The 17,961-nt window shown below is 39.6% G+C and overlaps 1 protein-coding gene across 1 annotated transcript in view; it reads right to left on the bottom strand.

Moving 5' to 3' along the window:
* The window catches only part of KIF6 (kinesin family member 6), a 387,265-nt gene that overhangs the window by 351,288 nt on the left and 18,016 nt on the right, over positions 1-17,961 (bottom strand). The gene's annotated exons all lie outside the window — the stretch shown is intronic.

The following is a 17,961-nucleotide window of genomic DNA, read 5'->3' as shown; positions in this document are numbered from 1 at the left end:
AACTGTGTTCTGTTTCGTCTTGTTTCATTTCCTGACCCTTGTTCATGTATATTTTCATGTGTAAAAACAGCACCTAATGATGTACCTTTTCATGCTACAAAAAGTAGGAGAAAACAACTCCCAACTTTTTAAAAGATTTAACTCTAGAATCTTTTCTAGTCACCAAATAGTAATTGCCTTTTCATTTTTCTCTCTTCCTCAGCTACCCCTTCTTCTTCCAATACTCATATCATTCAGCAAAACACAAGCAAACAAAAAGCCCAAAGCCAACATCCATGAAGAACATCAGGGAGCCTGGATGAGAGAGGCAGGAGATTCGCTAGACCTCATTCACTTCCCATCTCGGAGTCAGTTTTCCCTTCCCAGTCCTGGAGAGGAATGGAGAATCAGCAATTTGACCCCCAGTTTCCGTAGACTGGAAATGCAATTTCTGGCTTTGTGACAAATTCCACTGGAACAAAGCCAACAGCATGCCCCATGGATTCACTATAATGGGATTTTTAACTCTATTGGCATTATGTATAAATTCAAGGAAAAATACATCCTAGGCAATGGTGAACATAATAAGAGCTACAAGTTCACCAGTGTAGAGTTAGGAAAATTCACTGCTTTTTTCTTTCAGAGGAAAGAAAATATGCTCATGGAAGGGCCATAATGCAGTTCTGTCAATTCACTTGTTCCACAGGTATATAAGGACTCTAACTACATACCAGGTGCACATGGAGGTGCGGGGAATGCAGCAATGAACGAGACAGAAAAGGACCCTGTTCTCATGGAGCTTACATTCTAGTTGAGGGGAGACAGACAATTAATAAAGAAGATAAGAAAATGTAAATGGTATGAAGAGAATGAAAACAGGGTGATGTGTGTTAGAAAGTAACGAGATACATTACTTCAGATTGGGAGGTCAGAGAAGACTTCTGTGAGGAGGTAACATTTAAGCTGAGATCTGAGTGACAAGAAGGAAGAACACCTAGGGATGAGCTAATAGCCCCAAAGGCAGGAATAACCTCTCCTTATTCTAGGAACAGAAAGAAGGCCACTGTGGCAAGGGGAAGGAAGAGGTTAAGTCTGAGGGGCCAGGAGAGGCCAATTGTGTAGGGCTTTGTAAACAATATAAGGGAATCTGGGCTTTAGTCAAAGTTCAACGAAGGGCCTTTGTAGTACTGTAGCCAGGGGGGTGATTAGATCTGATGTACACTTTTAAAGGCTCATTTTGGCTACTGAGTGGTGAATGGACTATGAGAGGGCAAGAAGCAGAGAGTTGCTGCAACACTGATTGGGGTGGCCATAGCCAAGCTGGAGAAAAATGGACCAATTTGGGAGACGCTTTAGAGTTCAGTCCATAGGACTTGCTGATGGGGGATGAAAAAAAAGAGCGATCAAGAATGACTGGAGTCATTTACGGAGATGAGGGCAACTGAAGAAGGGCAGTTATGGATGAGGATTAAGAGTTCCTTAAAATATATTACCTTTTGAATGACCATTAAATATCCAAGTGGAAATGTCAAGAATATGATTAGATACAGAAGTCTGGAGTTCTGGGAGAGATCAGAGCTAGAGATAAAGATTTGATAGTTAATGACAAAAGATTATATTTAAAGCCATGGGAATGAATGAGATCACAAAGACACCAAGAAGAGAAGAGTTCGTCCAAGGATGAAGCCACCAGTGTTAAGGGCTCCTGGAGAAGAGGAGGCAAAAAGATAAGGAACTGCCAGGTGGGAAGGGAACAGGACAGTGTGTGAGTCCATCTGGACCCTCTAAGAAGGTGACACCAAGATGGGATTAGACATATGAAACAGATATAAAGGAGGAGGGAGGAGCAGATGAAGAGAGTTTCAGACCTTTTGCAGGTCTGACATCTATGAACGGGGAGGAGGATGGAAGGGTTTAATGGAAGAGCTTCAGACCACAGTTCAGTTTTAAGAAAGACCTGGTCTGGCCAATGGGGACTTCCTGATCCAAGGTAATTATTAGAGGACTCTCATGTGGTGAGACTGTCCCAGTTCTAGTACCCCCTTCATGCTTAGTTATTTGCTGGGAACACTCCAAGGAAGCCTTGGCTCTGTTTCCACTGTCTTAGCTCTAAGGGTATGAGAGCTGGAGGCTGTCACCCTGCAGCATATTCTCATGAAGGAAGAGCTGAGTGGGACACCTCCATAGCCACCACAGTGTGATGTTATGAAAACCTATAGTAAAAGAGTGTTTCAAAGAGGAAGAAGAAGTTAGCCTTGTCAAATGCTGCTTAAAGATCAAGTAACACAAGAACAGGCATATGGCCATTGTTTTCGACATCATGGAGTTCACTAATGACCTCAACAAGAGCAGTGTCAGGAGGGCAGAGAAGACAGAAGTCCAGCTGGAGAGGGTCAAGGAATGAAGAGAAAGTGAAGAAGTGTAGACAAGGAGACAGACAACTCTTTTCAGATAGTTTTGCTGGGAAAAGGAAGTAGAGAAATGGGAAATAGCTGAAAGGGTTATAGTCAAATGAAGTGCATTGTTTCATTTTCAGATAGGAGATACTAGAATGTACTGATGAGAAGAATCCCTTAGATTTGAAAAATCAGTGAGGTTGCAGAAAGGAGAAAATTGCAAGTGCAATATACTTGAGACGAGACAAGGCCTCAGGAAACAAACGGAGAGCTGGCCTGTGGCAGGGACAGGGGGACTCTAACTACTGAAAGAGGAAGGAAGCCAGAGAGTTAGGTACCGACGCAGGATGGCAGATTCAGTGGTGGGATAATAAGGTGAGTTAGGTACCAATGCAGGCTGGAAGATTCAGTGATGGGAGAACGAGGTAGTCTGACTGGGTCTATTTAGTCAGTGAAGTACAAAGCAACTGAGAGGAAGGTGGTTGGAAAGGAATATGGGAAGTTTGAGAAGAATTAAACTGGGAAATAGTCATCTCTGAGAGTGAGAAAGCAAACCTACCAGGAAAGTGTATTAGGTCTGTAAGGCTATCCTGTGTCTCTCTTTGAAGCATGTGGACATGAGTTTATAGTAAGACCCATCAAAACAATGAATGCTTTTCTGTAGCAATATTCAGTGGCCTAAGTGGAGGCGTGGAGTAGGCGGCTGATTAGGTTTAACAAGAGAAGGGGTTTTACTGAGTATGTGGCAGGGAAAGAGGGAGAAGAATTTATGGTGCTTCTTGGCCATGGATCCAACCCCACACGATGGTGGTTACAGTGGTTGAATGGCTATGGCTCCTTCAACTTGCCAAACTCCTAGAAAAACTTCTACTCTTCTCCTCTGTTTGGGCAACCTCTGTACTTACCCTTCCTTTGTTGCTATTGAAACTCACAGATATCAAAGTTTATAATGAATATAATGCAAAAATCTGCTGCATAGGTTTATTTTTGTTTTAACTGAATTTAATGACTATTTTAAAAATTTTTGTTCTTTTATAATGAGGATTGGATTTTAAAACATCACTGAATTTAAATTATCCCTTATTTGGATGGCAGATGAAAGGGCATTTTGATGAAAATAAACAAAATAGCTCAACATGACATCTTCTTAAGTCTTTGCCAGGACAATACAGTAAGTCATATTTGGTATGGTGTTTAGCTTAATAGTTCTGTCTAGATCTCAAATGCACATAAAATGGGAATTTTTTTAAAGAAGAGGTACCACCACATTGATCTTTTTTGGCATTTGCCAAAGGTAGGTGCAACTAGAAACTCCCCATTTATTTGAGCAAATCTTTACACTTATATACTCTTCATGCAAAAACATTTGACCAAAAAGATGCTAGTATTTACACCAATCATGTGGTAAAACTGAAACCTTTTAATCAGCAGCTTTCTATTATAGTCTTAAAGCTACAGTTTATTGCAGAATAATTCTTAATAAATACACCACCAAGGTAAGTAGTCTGAGAAAATATAAATGATTGCTTGTGCTCACAGATTCGAATTTCTGGTCAAGTTCCCAAGTTTGGCAGTTTAAGCCCAGAGTAGTATCGTGTGGGGTTCCAGGCAACAAGAAGAGAAAACTGCCAAGAAACTCTGGCCATCTCCCATGATCCAACCGCCCACGTTAGGAAAAATGACTGGGAAGCACATTTGTCAAGAACAGAACCTTCCCTACAGAACAACCACCCAAAACCCAAACTATAAACAGCTGCTCATTCAAATGTACTATTTTTAACAACAAGAACACCTGAATCATAAATGTATGTTTTTCTTCTTTGAGCTCCTAAAAATCAACTGCATTTTTAAAGCTTGTGTATTCCTGAGACCAAAAAAAAAAAAAAAGTTATAGGCTATCATTCTATGAAGTTTTAATGATCCAAGGATCCCTAAGGGACTGTTATAGGACTGTTTCTTTGTTTTCAGCATTTTAGCATGAAGAAATGAAGCTACATTTTAGGAAGCTGCTGTGTTGGAAAAAATTTTAACTGCCAAATAAGTCATCCAGAAGCAGCATACTGTAGCAACCAGGGGTATCTAGAGTCCAGAATCAACACACTGCAGCTGCAGTCAATAGCAGCACCATAGCACAAGGCCAAGAGGATGGAAAATGGGACAGGTTATGCCACAGAAGGATACGGAGGGCAATGAAAACTGAAGAATGAGTGGCGAATGTGGGGGGCAGGGCAGAAGAAGACACATCCCCTAACACAAAGAGAACAGCAAAGTGGGAACGAACTGACAGGACTGAAATTATGTAAAAACGAGGTCATTGTGAGAAATGAATACTAACTTCTAATGTCAGGCTCTTAAGAAAAGAAACAAGCTAAATTTGAACCTTTGATGAGTTCAGATTTTAAAGAGAATACTTAGTTGTTGGCAAAGAATGTTTTTCAAGCAGTGTTGAGGATAATAAGTAAAATTTGCACTTCTTATTCCTTATCATCAAAGAATATCATTCTTTCACTCTCTTTTGAAGTATTCAGATGAAAGTGCTAGGTGAGGAGAGAGCACTGCTGATAATTTGGTAGATCAGCCTTATCTGTCATCAACATGATTAATGTTAATATATTTTATTACCGTGAATATTCCTGGAAAAACAATGAAATCCTGTATCACTCATATTATCATACCTGGATACAGCATGTAAGACCATGTAGCCTGGAGCCAGGTTGAATCCTGGCTCTATCACATCATAGTCCTGCAACCTTTGCAGGTGATTTAGTGTTTCTGTGCCTCACTTTCCCTTCCCCTAGAACAAGGATACTATTTATACTTACTTCATAGCATAGTTGAAGGGATTAAATTAGTTACTCCATATAAAGCATTCTATCAGTGAGGATCCCAACAGGAAGTAGATGGCATACTCTATTCATTGAGGGCCTTTTTACAAAGGTGTGGGACATTCTGGGGGGCCATAAGGAACAGCGCTGAGACCCGGTGCAAGTAGTAGTGGATTTGACATCACCCCTAGGGCTAAAGAGCACAAGGGGAAAGAAGGGTAACGAATCCAGAGGAGAGAGAATTATAGACAGCAGGCTGCCTTGAGAAGTAAGTGGTCTTCAGTCTGAAGAAAACAGCCAATCCAAGGTGACCTTACAGGCAGAAACCTTGGGGGAAAGTGACCTCATTGTCCCTCCCCCTATGATCTCCCACTGGGGCTTTCCATTGGCCGAAACTACCCAGCAGCCGGGGGGCAAGAAGCAGATTGATGAACCCACCAGGCCCAGCAACGAGGACAGAGACCAGGTGGAAAAGGGAAGATGGGAGGTCTGGAGGGGCAAACGAAGAGATCCAGCTCAAGCACTTCCAGGTACCGAAACCGTCCAGTGATTATAAGCATCTTAGCTTCCACAAATATACATTAACTGCAATTAATTACATCATACCAGTCAGGACCAACCGTGAAGATGAGCTCAGCTAGGCTACAGTTCAAGATTAATATACCCATATTTTCACTTTGATTGATATAGACCAGGGATCAGGAACTCCTTATTTATTCAATTTATTATGATCCAGGAGAAAAGAAGTATCCCAGCAACTAGCTGGAGCCTTTCTCAGATTGCCCAGCAAGAAGCTGCTACAGTATTTTGCAACCAAGCCAAACCCATAAAGAGAAGCATGGTAAGGGGCAGCCTGGGATGTATTCTCCTGAGCCTTGGGCTTCTACAACAGAACAAATGGAGAGTCATGAGGGGGAGGAGGAGGACTGTTTACAATCTGGATTTTTATTTATTGTGAATAAAGACTATCTAATTATGAGATATACTCATTGTAGAAATGCTTGGAAATAGCAACCTGAAACGTGCTTTCTTATCTCATCACTTAGAAATGTACTGTAGGGCTTCCCTGGTTGCGCAGTGGTTGAGAGTCCGCCTGCCGATGCAGGGGACACGGGTTCGTGCCCCGGTCCAGGAAGATTCCCACATGCAGTGGAGCGGCTGGGCCCGTGAGCCATGGCTGCTAAGCCTGCTCGTCCGGAGCCTGTGCTCCACAACGGGAGAGGCCACAACAGTGAGAGGCCTGCATACCGCAAAAAAAAAAAAAAAAAAGAAAGAAAAGAAATGTACTGTAAAAGGTATGAATATTTTGATATTATGAAAAGGTTAATTTTTAAATGCAAAATGTAAGAATTAAACATCAGGTTATGAAATGCTTAATAATAATGCACATGTCCATATATATTTGATCACAAAGCCAAATATAACACAAGGTGTCATTTTAAATTTTGTTAATAATCACATTTTTATTATCTAATTCAAAGTATAAGAAACTGCATCATTTGGTAAGTGGGGAAAAGTAAAAACATTTCTTTGTATTTATGTAATTAGAATATTATTAAATTTTTATTAGAAATAAACTTTATAATGTAGCATTTACTAATATAGTGACATAAGCTAGGATAATTCTTCCTTTTAATCTATATGCCAAATGATTACATAATTTAAAACATCCCTAAAGGGATTTTCAGTATTATATTATGATGAAAGAGCAAGTGAATCTAAAAGGGTGATAAACACGAGTATAATAGGGAAGAACCTTTTGTATTCTATTGATATATTACAAGTTAATAACTAAAGGGATGTTGTCTATAAGCTTAGATTATCCATAATGGCCCATGTCTGGGAACCCTGCTTCCCAGGTAATGAGCATTATGCTAAAACATCCTGACCAGGCCCACCTGTGAATGACTGCAGGGAGGAAGAAATTAACACATTCCCTCCAGAAGCGGATGGGAACCAGGAAGTGTTTGACTTTACTCCTTCTCCTTTTAGTATAAAAAGAGCCTGAATTCAAACTCAGGCAAGATGGTTCTTTGGGGCATGAGCCCACCATCTTTCCAGTCTGCTGGCTTTCCGAATAAAGTTGTTATTCCTTGCCCCAGCAACCTGTCTCTTGATTATTGGCCTGTTGTGCAGCAAGCGGTATGAGCTTAGACTCGATAACACTAGTATAAGGTAATGATGTAATTAGATAAAAAGGCAGAGGCCAATTCTTGTTAAGTCTGGCATGTAAGGCCTCAAATAAGGGGCTTAAACTTCATTTTGTAGACAACAGGAAGTCCCTGAAGGTTTTCAGCTGGGAAGGAATAAGATTGGTGCAATAGTTTAGAATGATGAACCAGGTATGCAAAATGACCTGGGTAGCGAGAGCCTCGAACAGGAGGCCAGCTGGAAAAGCAGATGGGCAGGGGTCACTTGTGAGCAGGGGCCTGAATTGAGGGTACTGTGGGGAATGGACAGACAGGTGGAGACAAGAATGAGAGAGACAGTGAGGGGAGGGAAAAAGGAGGAGGAGGGGAGGGAGGGAGAAATGGACAGTGAAGAAGAATGGACAGGACTTGTTATTGACTAAATGCAGAGGACAAGGGTAAAGGAGGACTCAAAATAACCTCAAAGTTTCAAGCATAAACATTGCCGTGTGTCATTAATAGGAGAGAGATCAGGAGGAGGGGCAGATGGGTGACTGCATTAAGCTGATAAAACAACAAAGGGAGAAGACAACACCATCCAGATGGAATGGCCAAAGGCAGGGGAAAATGCAGGGACAGGAGAAATCCACTGATCGAGATGTGAACTTCAACGAAGAAAATATGCAGACAATATCACAGCAACAAGGGCTGGAAGTAGGGTTGCTGGATAAAATATAGGATGCCCAGTTAAATTTGAATTTCAGATAAACAACAAATAGTTTTTTAGTGTAAGTACGGCCCATGCCACATTTAAGACACATTTATACTTCAAGTTTATTCATAGTTTATCTGAAATTTAAAGTTAACTGGGTGTCCTGCATTTTCATTTGCTAAATCTGGCAACCCTAGCTTAGGAAGTTAAGTAGCAAATGAACTTCTGAAAGAGGCAGACTGAACTGGAGATAAAGGCCTAAGTGGTAAATTTAGTAAAAAGAAACCCAAACTTAAAACTAAAGAAAACAAGTCTTTCTATGTTCAAATTTTTTAAAGCCACCTAATTTCCCCGAAGTAACCATTGCCATTCTTTTCATAACATGATGGCCATATGGAGACATGATGAACTTTGGTTTAGTTTAAGGTCCCTGTAATAGATCATTTAGAATCCTGCTCAAAAAGAATTTTATTGAGGAAGTTTCACACGTGCTTTTTTATCCGTACTTCCAATCTTAGAGAGGTTGAAAACATCAGGTAAATAGCCAAACAGCTTTCCAATATACTGAAGTTGTGATATATGATATTCTTCACAGTGTGGTCTTAAACACATTTGAACATGTTCACAGTTCAGAAAAGATATGTTATGTGCCTAACAAAGAAGAACGATGGTTTTATCACTGACGTATATCTGAACCTCTATTCATTACTTATTTTGTCAAGTAATCTCTAGGGAGAAATATTTCTACCACACCTATACTTTAATACATTTACTGGAGGCTACTTAACATACAAGCCTATTGTACTCTTACTATTCCTTAAAGGAGATACAATGTGTGAGGTGAAACAGAAGAGTTATAACTATTGTTTTCCCATGACAGAAGAGTGTGCTATACTTAAAATATACATAAGCCCTGCTTTTAAAAGTGACACAACAGTGCACCAGCTAGTTAGGTAAGAAATGAAGTAGTTTCTCAGCACCGAAAGGATAACTATCATAAACGTCACATATAAATTCACTTGAGGAAGAATGCGGTGGTAACGGAGCAACATGTGAGAAAGCAGTGGTCACATATGATGTAAGCGTAGAGCAGCAATGCCCAGATCAACACACACATATGCCCGGGGAAAGTCAGTACGTATAGTACATATGTGGCAGGACTCTGAGAAGATTCACCAGGAACCTCTTTAAAGCACGTCTGAGGCCTTAGGCAAGGGAAGGAAAGGAGCTCTTAAAGGCACCAAATTAGCACAGATCCAGAGATTTTTAAGACTTTCCTAACTTGGAATGGTCACATGGTCAAATGGTCACATGGTCTTCCAGCTCCTGACCAATGCTTGTGTATTGGAGATGAAGTACGAGGCAGAGACTCCTTGCTGCCTCCCAGTAGTCATTCTCCCCTTCTTCCTTAGTAACCAAACCCCAGATTATAGCTGGGCACGTGGCCTCCCAACTAAAAGATTTACACTTCTCTGCCTCACTTACTGCTTGGTGTGGCCATGTGACTGAGTTAAGACTAATGAAATCTAAGTGGAAATGTCGTGTGGGAACGCCAACAGTTCTCTTTAACAAGCAGCAGCTGCAATCTCCTCCGCCTACTCACGCCTTCCTCCTTCCTAGAAGGTGCATCTCTGGGCTGGAGTTCAAGCAGCCATCTTGTGCCACAAGGTGACGTGATAAGGAAGGTGGTCACAGACCTGTCCATGCAGTCTTGGACTGCCTGTCTCCAGGATTCTTTTAAGTGAGATAATAAATGCTCATATCTTTAAGACCTGTTAAGTTTTTCTGTCACTCACAGATGCATCAAGACCTCATGGATTCAACTCGAGAGTATATATGTATGTAAAATATCCCGAAGTGCTTACAGCCTAACACATGGTAGAAACCTAACACATGTTAGTTCCTCTTTACCTAGTATGGCATCATCACAGTCAACCCAAAATCTACACACACATGTCAACATCCCATTAACCAGGTAGACTGAGCTGTTAGATACCATAGAAGGACACAGCCAAAATACAAACAAGCTCTGTTCTTGTTCCTTATTTTCTATAGTCATCCTTGAACGTCCTCAGGCCTTCAGTATTTCATAGGTATCTCCAAATTGATTCGGCTTTCTTTAAGTTGCCTACTTATTCAAGGCAGAAGTTTATCTGTCCAGCTTGTTTTCTTATCTCGCTTCCTTGGGAACACCAACATCCTGTCCTTCAGCAGAACTTCTCCCCATCTCCAAGTGATACAGGTAGGGCCAACAGTGAGGCCAGGGGAATCTAGGTAAAGAGGGTACCCCATCCTCTAGTGATAGTGATTCGTTTGGGCGTGGGCATGGTGCCAGAATCCTCACACGGACATTCTATTAACGTCAGTAGGAAAGATAAATGTCCTTTTTGAAAGTTGTGATTCTGCAAACCTGTAAACTTGGAGCTGCCAGCCACATGGAGGATACTGAGACTGAAGTCAAAATATTTCTAGGGGCTTCCCTGGTGGCACAGTGGTTAAGAATCCGTCAGCCAATGCAGGAGACACAGGTTCGAGCCCTGGTCTGGGAAGATCCCACATGTCGTGGAGCAACTAAGCCCGTGTGCCACAACTACTGAGCCTGAGCTCTAGAGCCCACGTGCCACAACTACTGAAGCCCACGTGCCTAAAGCCCATGCTCTGCAACAAGAGAAGCCACTGCAATGAGAAACCCGTGCACCACAACGAACAGTAGCCCCCCGCTCACCGCAACTAGAGAAAGCCCACGTGCAGCAACGAAGACCCAAAAGCAGCCAAAAATAAACAAATTAAATAAATAAATTTATTTTTAAAAAAAATTTCTACACTTCCTAGTAATGTAAGCCAATAAATTTATTTTTCTTTGATTTGAGGTAGGTTTTTATTTCTTGTCACTGAGACAGTTCAGTAGACTAACATTAGACAGGTCATTTTTCCAGGGTTCAATGACATATTAAGCATAAAATAGATTGGGAAACTATAGAATCCACAACTTTTTAGTATCTGCATTGTTATCTTCTTAGTACTGCAAAATTCTGATTCATATTACTCATATAATAGTAGTCATATAATATTACTAATATCACATGGAAACTGGGAAATCTTTGGAGCTATGGCTTCATCTAATATAGATATGAAACTATTGCCGTGATTTTCATCCTTCTAATTAAAGATGCTAATCATGCTTTTACATCGTATCAACATTTAGAAAATAGTTTTGGTGTGCTACTTAAGTGTTTCATTATTTTGGTGGCTTCCTTAGAAATCTAAATTTTATTGTCCTGATATAAAAACTCCCTCTACCAGAAACATACAGATAGCACAGCAACTTTCAGTAACAATTTCTCCCATTAAAGAAGCAATTCCATTTTTTAAAAGTAGCAGGCAGCACAAGTTTGTTATTTAAAAAATGGATACTTCCTACTTGTAACAATAATCCTGATTTTGTCTCAGTGAGAAGAAGTGTTGGTGTTCTCATGATAAAACTAACCAAAATTAAATCACAAATAAAAGAAATATTGATTTTCAAAGATCCTAGTGCTTGAGAGTGAAGTTAGTAAATATACGTTTACACAAGTTAGTAAATATACATTTGAATTTCTACAGAGCTATGGATAAAGAATATTTTATATATGAATAAGAATAGTTCCTAATGCCTAACACAGTTGGCTATGCACCTAAATTAAGAGTGAAAATACAGACACTCTTAAATGAAAACGTACTATACTTCTTTTATCATTTAGATTGAGGCAAAACAGGGTCTCATAAGAGATAAATATTCTTAACAGGCAAATAAAGAACACAGCCACTGGGGTTTTATTTTTATTTCAATTGTTTAAGCTTTTGTAACAAAGTTTTTAGTGTTCTGAAAGCCTTTTACAGCTATAATTATATGAACAACACAATTTAATTAGCATGCATTCAGTGTACAGCTCTATAATAGGAATTTTCATTAATTAAAATAGATGGAAATACAAAAGCATTAGCTGTAAACAATTTGAGGAATCAAGAATCTAATTTGTCTTTTGCACAACAAAGAAAAACACATTGCAGTTATGTGAATAAATTTGGCTTGCACAGCAATTGCATGTTTATCTAATAATTTCAGATTTCATTCATTTTAGAAATATCCACTGGGTATCTACTATACGTCAACATTGTTATAGGTCTTGGGAATCATCAGTGAACAGAACAGAAAAAGATTCCTGTCCTTATGAAGTTGACATTCTAGCAGAGGAGACAGATAATGTACAACAGACACAGTACATAGGTAAACTATACATGTCAAATGGTGATAAGTGCTATGGAAAAAAAAAAGGAAAATGTAGACTAATGTAAGGTGGTCAGCGGTAGCTGGGGAGACGGGTGGGCTGTAGTTTTCACTAGCTAGGGTGGTCAGGGCATGCCTCATTAAGAAAGTGACATTTGAGCAAAGACTTTAAAGAGGTGACAGTGTGAGCTACGTGGGTATCTGAGGGAAGAGCATTCCAGGCAGAGAAAACAGCCAGGGCAAATGCCCTAGGGCTGAAGATTTGTGGACTGTTGAAACCTGAAGCCTAGAGAGCAAAGGGGAGAATATGAGAAGAAAATAAAAAGCTATAAGGTAAGGGACCCTCTGTTTACAAGGGGGAAGCAGGAGGGCCTTTCTGGTAGGGCTAGTTACAATATTTGTGAGGCCAAAGACATAATGAAAATGCAGGGCCCCTTGTTCAAAAAGGAAAAAGTGCTGTCAAAGATATTAAAATATAAAGCCTTCTCCCTTAAAAATATTTTAGTAATTACAGTGATTACTTATAATTAGATGAATAATAGTATTACATGAGTAATGATAAACTTCCAAATTGTAAAAAAATAATATGTTGGTGTTATAATTTTATATAACACAAAAATAGTAATACTTTATTAATATATCTTGATTGATCATACAATTTTCCTGACTTGTTTTTCTATGTATGCATTTACTAGGTCATCAAAATTTGTATTTTGAGCAATTTCATTTTCAGTTGATATAACTGAAAGCTCTTAGCAAATGCAAGATCACAAATAATTTTTCTTTCAAAAGTTTTCCTTCTTGTGATGATAACTTTTAGGATGTACTCTCTAAGCAACTTTGAAATATACAATACAGTACTATTAACTATAGTCACCATGGTAAGCAGAGGTGGTCAAAAGGTACAAACTTCCAGTTATAAAATAAGTAAGTTATGGGGAGGTAATATACAAATAATTTTTAAAAAATTTTTATTGGAGTATAGTTGATTTACAATGTTGTGTTAGTTTCAGGTGTACAGCAAAGTGAATCAGTTATACATATACATATATCTACTCCTTTTTAGATTCTTTTCCCATATAGACCATTATGTACAAATAATTTTTAATTTTGAGAAAGATCTTTCTGCTGACGTAACTGTTACTGGAGTTGTTAAGAGTATTTCACAAGCTGTGACAACACTGAGATAAATTTCCTATAAATTATTTCAAAATATAAAATTTAGTATATCTAAGCTGATGAATCTTATAAAACAATTTCGCTAAAAAGATTTAACTCTTCATACAAATCAGTTTCATGTTAGTTTGAATTTAATTGTTTTATAGATTTATTTTATTTATTTATTTGTTTGTTAGTTTGTTTTTGGCTGCGTTGGGTCTTCGTTGCTGTGCGCAGACTTTCTCTAGTTGCGGCAAGTGGGGGCTACTCTTTGTTGTGTTGCGCGGGTGTCTCATTGCAGTGGCTTCTCTTGTTGTAGAGCATGGGGCTGTAGATGTGCGGGCTTCAGTAGTTGTGGCACACGGGCTCAGTAGTTGTGGCTTGCGGGCTGTAGAGTGCAGGCTCAGTAGTTGTGGCGCAGGGGCTTAGTTGCTCCGTGGTATGTGGGATCTTCCCGGACCAGGGCTCGAACCCATATGCCCTGTGTTGGCAGGCAGATTCTTAACCACTGCCACCAGGGAAGCCCTGAATTTAATTTTAAATGCAAATACATACACTGCATTTTAATGTTTCCTCTGACATCTCCTGTAACTTGTGGAAGTTGAACAAGAAACCGAGTGGCTTTATAATTTGTACATAATTCAAAACACATGTTTATATATTCTATCACCATATCTATATGATTACAAGGAAAACTTTAATTTAAAAATTGTCTTCTGCATTAATTGGTTCATCTCAAGCTTCATATGAAAATAGTGTCCTTTTCTGTTGAATGTGATGATCTTTAAATTTAATTTCTAAGCCTGCAGATATTTTCTTTACAATGTTGCAGCAGTTTTCACAACTGAAAACTCTAACCTCTCTGAAGAATTCTATCAACTCTCTGATATGCTTTATTGCCATGTCCATATATCCGCTTTTATTTTGTAATAACTTACTGAGAAAGTTTGCAGCCTGAGCACCAGCAGTTCCTGTCCCAGTGCTAAGGCTGGAGACTTAAATATCAGATGCTGCTAGGACCAGCTCTGGGTACACAAGGGACAGCCAGCCTTGCATGCCTGTCCTCGTGCTGCTCCCTTGGGAAGCCCCTATCATCTTGAGTGGTCACTTCTGCTGATGCTATGGTGGTCACTCTCACTTATCTAGGTCCAAGCCCCAGCATGCCTGCCCCCTCAGGGTCCTGCAGTGCCCTGGACTGCTCCCAGGTGTGCAGCTGGCCAAACGCTATTGCGTGGGTGCTGCCTGCTGTGCCCGAGCTGAAAGGTCAAACAGGATGGAGACTGAAAGATGTCCACTGATTCAGCAACAGGAACATCACTGGCGAATTTAGTCAGGGCAACTTTTGTGAAATGGAAGGAAATACATAAACGCAACTGTGTGATACAGCAATTTCAGGATCAAAGGACTATATGAAAGGAAGTTCTATTCCAGTTTCAGCTCCACAGACTAATTACTGTGTGACCCTGCAGAAGTCAATTAAATGTTCAGAGCCCTGGTTTTCTCATCTAAAATGGGAATAATACCTAGCTACCCATAGGGTTATGGTAAAAATTAAGTGAGATAATACATGTGAAAGTGCTATAAGATTGGCAAAGCTCTATATAAAATGAAATGTATTCACTGTTATCAAATATCAATATGTAAATTTGTTCATGTTATTTAGCAAGAAGTACACTAAAAATCTGACCAAAACCACATGGCCAAGAATAGGAAAGGCCAAATTCACTGAGAATGATGGAAATTCTGCTAAAAGAGCTCTGCTCCAAGGAAAGCAACTTTCAAATGAGGAAGATATTTAGATCTGCAAGTGATAAAGCACTAGCTAAATTTACTGCTATAGTTTCTCCAACAATTTAAACAACATGTTTTAACTATGGTTGTGCTTTTTGCCACAGTCGATTATAAATGCAAATAACTATAGTAAAAATCTTGCCAGTTGTAATCAATCACTACACATTTGTGCAGGAAGGATTTTCCAGACGGCTTTGCATTCTGTTTGCTTTCTTTGCATATCATTCTTTGGGAGGATATGAAGGTGAACAGTAATAACTAGAAGTATCTTTGGATCATCTGTAAACGTATCCTCAAATCCTGAAATAAAGATCTATGGTAAAATTGCAAACTTGTGCCTCAGGAGAAACCAAAGCTAAAGACAGTCAAGGGGGAAAAATCCATAAAGAAAAACATTCATAACTCAGTAAAATCCTGAATTGGAATGAAAACTCTTTGTCTATGGAAATGTTGGTGAGGAGCCAAAAATGGATGATAGCTAAGAGTTATTGAGCACATACTGTGTACTGAGGCATATGTTTTTCATGGATAGTCCATTTGATCATGGCAAATGAAGTAGCAAATGAAGTAGCTATTACGGTATCACTTTCCCCATTTACAGACTAAAAACTGAGACACAGAGAGATTAAGTAACTTGCCCAAGCCACACAGCTATTAAGTATTAAAATTGGGAGCTGAACCAAGCTTGTATGGCTCCAAAGCCCACAGTCTTAATCAATGTGTTATACAGTCTCCCACAATTACTTCTTCAAAGAGAATTATAAAGTTCCTAAAATTACTTAATTACGTAACAGTCTAAATAGTTTCTGATGTCTCTGCTACTTTTTAGTCTTCCTAAAAATGTTAACAACAGAGTATTAAACCAAGATGGGTCCCCTTCTGAACATGGGGCCCTGTGTTACTACATACTACACCCATGAAGCCTGCCCTAGCACTAGCATAAAGTGCTTTGATTTATTTTATAAATAAGTGGGGTGTAAATTATAAAAAAACAAATACCAATTTTGGAATTGGAAAGTTGTGTAGAGTACACCTCAGATCTCTGGGAAAGATATCATTAAAGAGGAATACCACGAGTACCCGCTCTGTTCCTACCCCCGACCCCTCTCAACCTGTATTAAGCTTTGTACCAAGATCAGAGAATCCCAAACTTTAGTTCCAGTTTAGTGCATCAGAATTACTTAGAGGGTGGTTTAACAATCTGTTGTTAAAACACAGATTGCTCTGATTTAGCAGGTCGGGGTGAGGCCCAAGAATTTGCATTTCTAATAAGTTCCTAGGTGACATTGATGCTGTTGGCCCAGGGATCACACTTTGAGAACCATCAGACCAGACAAAAAGGCAGCTACCTGTAGTTTCATTTTCAATTCACTGAAAAGGCCTCTGTCCAAATAATATCTCCGGAAGGAACCAAAAGTGAAACTCCTTTTACAAGAAATAAAGTCCATCACTATGCATTCAGCAAGAAAGGGAAGGCTACAGCTCCCAATAGATAACCCTTTACGTGCTAGTTCTATCACTCAACAAATATTCATAGAGTAGGCAGTATGTATTTGACACTGTTTTAGGAGCGGCGTATACAACAGTGAACAAAGATAGACCCCAGGCCTTCAGGAAGTTTATACTTGAGTGGGCGGAGACAGGCAATAAACAAATTTAACAAGTAAATACTGCCTATAGTATGTTAGTTGGTGATACAGGCTATAAAGAAAAATAGAGCACATTTAAGGACAGAGAAGACATCTGAGCAGAGACCTGGAGGACAGGAAGGGACAAGCCAGGAGCAAACCTGGGAGAAGAGGGTTCTAAGCAGAGGGAATAATAGCAAGTGCAAAGGTCTTGAGCTGGGAACACACTTCATGTGTTTGACGAATAGCAATATAATGTTTTAAATTATTATGAATGAGGGAAATTTTCTACTGTCCTCAAGGATTAATGGGAAAAATGATACTGAGTGTGTGAATGTCAGAATATTGGGAAGAAACAAGGAGAGCTCTCGTCACACTCAATATGCAGATAACTTCTCCATTCTGGTATCACGATGTTTTAAGAACACAATTTCACATAATGTAGAGGTTATATACAAATGCGCTTCCTCACCCCTCGGGTGGGACAATGCTGAGGCCTGTTCCTCGCAGTCCCCCAGAGAACACCAGTGGGACTGAGTCCCCGTTGCCTACAGCGGTAACCTGCTCTTTAATGTACCTGCAGTGGCTTCCTTTCCTTCCCCACCTCACTTCACCACGACCTGACTGGTGATTCCTGGGCTCACCTTGCAAGTAAACTACTTCCACTCAAATCCTGGCCTCAGGATCTGCTTGAAGGAGTAGGTTGGCAGCCTAAGACAAGTACCTTCTAGCTAAGGAGTCACATCGCTGTGTGAGGGCATCTCTGATCCACTTGTCAGTCTTTTTTTTTACTGTCTTTAATTCAAGCAATGCCTTTTATTTTAGCACTGGCCCAGCAAGCTTCATCACATGTACCTGCTCTGTCAGAGAACTCATAGTCCCAATCAAATGGCTTCATAAAACTCTCAGGCCATTTTTTCAGAGGTATTTTATCAAATGAATTACAAATAGCTTTACATGTAGTTATCATTGCAAAAATGATGGTATCATGCAATTCCTTGACTGGTCATTCTTAAGAGACATCCAGATTGAGACTCATTTGTTTATGTACAATAATAAAATCCATATTTTAAAAG

Source organism: Tursiops truncatus, chromosome 10, assembly GCF_011762595.2.
Source record: "Tursiops truncatus isolate mTurTru1 chromosome 10, mTurTru1.mat.Y, whole genome shotgun sequence".
NCBI classification, from domain to species: domain Eukaryota; kingdom Metazoa; phylum Chordata; class Mammalia; order Artiodactyla; family Delphinidae; genus Tursiops; species Tursiops truncatus.
Note: the sequence above shows the minus strand (reverse complement) of the source record. Positions and strands in the feature narration are given on the sequence as shown.